Source organism: Arachis ipaensis, chromosome B6 (assembly GCF_059453495.1).
Source record: "Arachis ipaensis isolate K30076 ecotype BB chromosome B6, ASM5945349v1, whole genome shotgun sequence".
NCBI lineage: Eukaryota > Viridiplantae > Streptophyta > Magnoliopsida > Fabales > Fabaceae > Arachis > Arachis ipaensis.
In genome coordinates, this window is record NC_142441.1 from 78,181,881 (window position 1) to 78,187,780 (window position 5,900).

At 41.6% G+C, this 5,900-nt stretch overlaps 1 non-coding gene across 1 annotated transcript; it reads left to right on the forward strand.

Moving 5' to 3' along the window:
• Nucleotides 1-4,966: 4,966 nt before the first annotated feature.
• Nucleotides 4,967-5,070, forward strand: LOC148561445 (small nucleolar RNA R71). Its single transcript, XR_015886444.1, has one exon. It is a non-coding gene; the product is annotated as a small nucleolar RNA R71 (small nucleolar RNA).
• The last annotated feature ends 830 nt before the right edge of the window (nucleotides 5,071-5,900 follow it).

Here is a 5,900-nt window from a genome sequence, read left to right on the forward strand (position 1 = left end):
AAGGTTGTTGTGTTCAGTTGATCTTTATGGTGGAACACCAAACTTAGAGTCACACATTCCCCTTTGAATTATTGATCCACGAATTCATTGTTTGGTGTGAAACACCAAACTTAATTCTTTGCAATGCACAGAAACTACTTCACCCTTTTTATTGAAACAAATAAAAGAAACAGCAAAGGGGTATTACCTCAGGTTGGGTTGCCTCCCAACAAGCGCTTCTTTAACGTCACTAGCTTGACGGTTGTCTTCCTCAGTTGAGGTGATATTTAACCTTGTCTTTCTCCTCCACATCTCCCAAGTAATGTTTGAGTCTTTGACCATTCACAGTGAAGGTTCGTTGTGACTTTTCTTCCATGATTTCTACTTGTCCATATTGGGAGACCTTGGTGACAAGGAATGGTCCAGACTACCTTGATTTTAGCTTCCCTGGAAATAGCTTCAGCCTAGAATTGTAGAGCAATACTTTTTGTCCTTCTTCAAATTTCCTTGGGGCTATGTTGCTTTCATGCTTCTTCTTTGCTCTTTCTTTGTAAATTTTGGCATTCTCATAAGCTTCAGCTCTGAATTCTTCCAACTCTTGAATTTGCAACATCCTTCTTTCTCCAGCAGCTTTGCTGTCCAAGTTCAAGATTTTCAAGGCCCAGAATGCCTTGTGCTCCAACTCCAGTGGCAAATGGCAAGCTTTTCCATACACTAGTTGGTAAGGAGACATTCCAATTGGTGTTTTGAAAGCTGTCCTATATGCCCAAAGAGCATCATCTAGCTTAATCGACCAGTCCTTCCTTGAAGTTCCCACAGTCTTTTCCAGGATTCTTTTAAGTTCTCTATTAGATATTTCGGCTTGCCCACTTGTCTGTGGATGGTATGGTGTGGCTACCTTGTGTTTGACTCCATATTTTAGAAGCAATGCCTCTAATGGTTTGTTGCAGAAGTGGCTTCCTCCATCACTGATGATTGCTCTTAGAACCCCAAAACGGCAAAAAATGTGTTTTCTGAGGAAGTTCATGACTACCTTATTATCATTGGTTGGAGTTGCTATTGCTTCAACCCATTTGGAGACATAGTCTACTGCCACAAGAATGTAATTATTTGAGTATGAGGTGGGGAAGGGTCCCATGAAGTCTATCCCCCATACATCAAACAATTCAAGTTCCAGAATGAATTGTTGTGGCATTTCATTTCTTCTTGGCAGGTTCCCCGCTTTCTGGCATTCATGGCAGTGCTTCACTAGTTCCTTTGCATCTTTGAAGATAGTGGGCCAATAAAAACCACACTGCAACACCTTAGCTGCTGTTCTTTCTCCTGCAAAATGTCCTCCATAAGTGGAGCCATGGCAGTCCCATAAGACTTCCCTTCCTTCTTCCTCTGATATGCATCTTCTGAGTATGCCATCCGAACATTTTTTGAACAAGTATGGTTCGTCCCAGATGAAGTATTTGGCATCATTTACCAATTTCTTCCTTTGATGCCTGTTAAATTCCAACGGCAAACTCCCAGTGGCCTTGAAGTTGGCTATGTCTGCAAACCAGGGTGCTTTGTGAATTACCATGAGTTGTTCATCAGGAAAGCACTCATTTATATGTGTGCTTTGTGCGCTTCCTTCTTCACATGGTATCCTTGATAAATGGTCTGCCACCTTGTTCTCTACACCCTTCTTGTCTTTGATTTCAATGTCAAATTCCTGCAACAAAAGAACCCATCTAATAAGTCTTGGTTTGGATTCTTGTTTAGCAAGTAAGTATTTTAAAGCTGAATGATCAGTGAAGACAATGACTTTAGATCCAATGAGATAGGATCTAAATTTTTCAAATGCAAAGACTATTGCCAAGAGTTCTTTTTCAGTGGTTGTGTAATTCCTTTGGTTATCATTCAAGACTTTACTGGCATAATAAATCACATGTACCAAATTGTCTTTCCTTTGTCCTAACACTGCCCCAATAGCAAGGTCTGATGCATCACACATCAGTTCAAAAGGTAAGTTCCAATCAGGTGGGGCAATGATAGGTGCAGAGGAAAGTTTTTGCTTCAAAAGTTCATAGGCTAGCATGCAATTTTTATCAAATACAAAGGGTGTATCAGAGACAAGCAAGTTACTCAAAGGTTTGGCTATTTTAGAAAAGTCTCTAATAAACCTTCTGTAAAAGCCAGCGTGTCCCAAAAACTCCTAACTGCCTTGACATTACTTGGTGGAGGTAGTTTTTCAATGAGTTCCACCTTAGCTCTGTCCACCTCAATGCCTCTATTAGAGATTTTGTGGCCAAGGACTATTCCTTCTGTGACCATGAAATGACACTTTTCCCAGTTTAATACTAGGTTGGTTTCTTGGCATCTCTTAAGCACCAAGGCAAGGTGGTGTAGGCAGCTAGGAAAAGAATCTCCAAACACAGAAAAATCATCCATGAAAACCTTAATAAATTTTTCAATCATGTCCGAAAAGATGGACAGCATGCATCTTTGGAAAGTGGCAGGTGCATTGCACAATCCAAAGGGCATGCGTCTATAAGCAAAAACTCCATATGGACAAACAAATGATGTTTTCTCTTGATCTCTAGGATCAACTACTATCTGATTATAGCCTGAGTATCCATCCAGAAAGCAATAGTAAGCATGTCCTGCAAGCCTTTCAAGCATCTGATCCATGAATGGGAGTGGGAAATGATCTTTTCTGGTGGCTTCATTGAGCTTCCTGTAGTCTATGCACATCCTCCACCCAGTGATAGTTCTTGTGGGTATGAGTTCGTTCCTCTCATTTGGCACCACAGTTATGCCACCTTTCTTGGGAACTACATGGATGGGACTAACCCATGGGCTATCAGAAATGGGGTAGATTACCCCTGCCTGCCATAACTTCATGACCTCCTTTTGTACCACTTCTTTCATGACGGGATTCAATCTTCTCTGAGCTTGAATGGAGGGTCTAGCATCCTCTTCTAACAAGATTTTATGCATGCATATGGATGAACTTATCCCCTTCAAATCAGCTAGGGTCCATCCAATGGCATCTTGATGAGTTTGTAGCACCTTGATCAATTCTTCTTCCTGTTCTTGGCTCAGGGCAGAGCTAATGATAACAGGATGGCTCTCATCACTACCTAAGTATGCATACTTGAGATTAGGGGGCAATGCTTTGAGCTCAGGTTTTGGTGCTTCCTTCTCTTCTTTCACTCTCTCTGGCATGCTTGGCATGGTTGTTTCAGCAGCGTTGATGTCACTAACTTCAATATCCTTGGTGAACTCCTCCTCTGCCACTACCTTTGTTGTTTCCTCAAAGGTTTCTTGTATTGCAATGTCCACTACATCCACCCTCATGCATTCCTTTAGTGATTCTGATGGATAGCTCATTGCCTTGAATACGTTAAACACCAATTTCTCGTCATGTAGTCTAAGAGTGAGTTCACCCTTTTGTACATCTATGATGGCTCCAGCAGTAGCCAGGAAGGGTCTTCCCAGAATTATTGAAGCTTTGGCTTCTTCCTCCATATCTAACACCACAAAATCAGCAGGAAATATAAAATCTCCCACTTTCACCAACAAATCCTCAACTATCCCATGAGGGAATTTAAAAGTTCGATCTGCCAATTGGAGGGCCATTCTTGTTGGTTTGGCTTCCTCAATCTTCATTCTTCTCATCATTGTTAGAGACATCAAATTGATACTGGCCCCTAAGTCACACAAGGCCTTCTCCACCATGACTTCTCCTATGATGCAGGGGATTTGGAAACTGCCTGGATCCTTCAATTTCTGAGGCAATTTGTGTTGAATGATGGCACTGCATTCTTCAGTCAACAACACAGTTTCCTCATTTCTCCAGCTTCTCTTCTTGGTCATTAATTCCTTTAAGAATTTTGCATAGAGTGGCATTTGCTCTATTGCCTCAGCAAACGGAATGTTGATTTGAAGCTTCTTGAAAATCTCCAAGAACCTGGAGAATTGGCCATCCTTTTCACTTTTCATCAAACGTTGAGGATATGGTGCTTTAGGTGTATAAGGCTTCAGGACCTCTTTTTCTTTTTCTTTTGTTGCAGACGGTGTAAAAGATTGTCCTTGTTCCTTGTCTCTCACATTTTCCTTTGCTTCATCCTCTGTGGTTTCCTTTGAGATCTCCTTTAGATTCTTTCCACTTCTGAGGGTTATGGCCTTACATTCTTCCCTTGCAATAGCCTTGGCAGCATGAGAAACGCTTGGCCCAGGGGTTTGCTTAGACAAATACACAATTTGATTTTCTAGCTTCTGGATGGCAGCTCCTTGGTTTTGCAGGTTAGAATTTACTTCTTCCTTAAAGGCTTTCAATTCGGTTATGTCTTGACTCATGGTTGCAAGCATTCCTTCTATCCTGTTTAATTGATCTTGAAATTGTTGGTTCGGATTAGGTTGGGTAGGTTGATTATTTTGGCCATGATATGATGGTTGGGAGTAAGTGTTTTGTGTGGCTTGGTATGATCTTTGGTTGGAGTTTTGGTATGTGGAATTGTTATGTTGGTTTTGGTTGTAAGGTTTGTGGTTTTGTGGTTGGGTTTGTTGGTTCCCCCACCCAAAGTTTGGGTGGTTTTTCCATCCTGGGTTGTAAGTGTTGGAATGTGGATCATATGATTGCCTTTGTTGGTTTCCCACATAGTTGGCCTCTTCCCAATCACCTCCTTCAGTGCTTACTTCCTCTTGATCTTGTGTGTGTATTGCAGCCACTTGCTTTGTTTCTAATTTCCTGGTGAGCTCTGCTAGTTGCTTGGCAAACACTTTGTTTTGGGCTAAAATTGTATCAACATTGTTCAGCTCCATGACTCCCTTAGTGTTGTGTCTCTCTGAAGCATAGTAGTACTCATTCTCAGCCACTGTCTCAATCACTTCAATGGCTTCTTCCACAGTCTTTTTCCTGTTCAATGAACCTCCCGATGAATGGTCTACAGCCTTCCTTGATTCATAAGAAAGTCCATCATAGAAAATATGCAATTGCACCCAGTCATGGAACATGTCTGGTGGGCTTTTCCTTGTCAAATCCTTGAACCTCTCCCATGCCTCATAGAGAGTTTCACCATCTTGTTGTCTAAAAGTCTGAACCTCAGATCGAAGCCTATTGACCTTTTGTGGGGGGTAGAAACGTGCCAGAAACTTGCTTTCCACCTCATCCCAGGTTGTTAGGCTCCCCCTTGGATCTTCATTAGCACTCCCACCAAATGAACAATGATCCTCCACAAGTGATATTAGCTGTGGTTTGAGTTCAAAATTGTTGGCCTGAATGGGTGGTTTCTGAATGCTGCTACCACAATTCCCAGAGGTTGGGTTTATGTATGAACCAGGAACCCTCCTCTCGGGAATGGCATTGTTTCCATCCGCTCTCTCATGGTTGTGAACTTCTCTATCCATGTTGAGATCTAGAGCTTCCTCAAAATTGTCCTCAGATTCTCCTTCAGATTCCTCTTCTCTCAGTACTCTCTTCCCTCTTGCTTCCCTTCTAAGTCTATGAAGGGTCCTCTCTGGTTCAGTATATGGAGGAGTTGATGTCTCTCCTCTCCTACCTGTCATACAAGAACACAGCACAGGCACCAAACAAGTGAAATACTCTTGGTTAATGGAAGAGTATGGTTAGAGCAGTTGAGGAATTAATTCAAATAGTTAGTGAGTCAGTGAGTTAGTTGCTTAAATTTAAAGGCATAAAGAAAGAAAGCATGTAACAGAGTGCAGAAATTAAAATTCAACAAGTAACTTGAACTGAATTAACAAAGCAAGAAAAAAAAATGCTCAATCTAGTTAACTTCCAATTTGAGAATTGTCAATCGAAAACCAATCCCCGGCAACGGCGCCATAAACTTGATGTGCATAAACTTGTTATGCTACGATTTAGGAAATTGCACGATCGGCAAAATTCCTTCCGGCAAGTGCACCGGTTATCGTCAAGTAAAAAC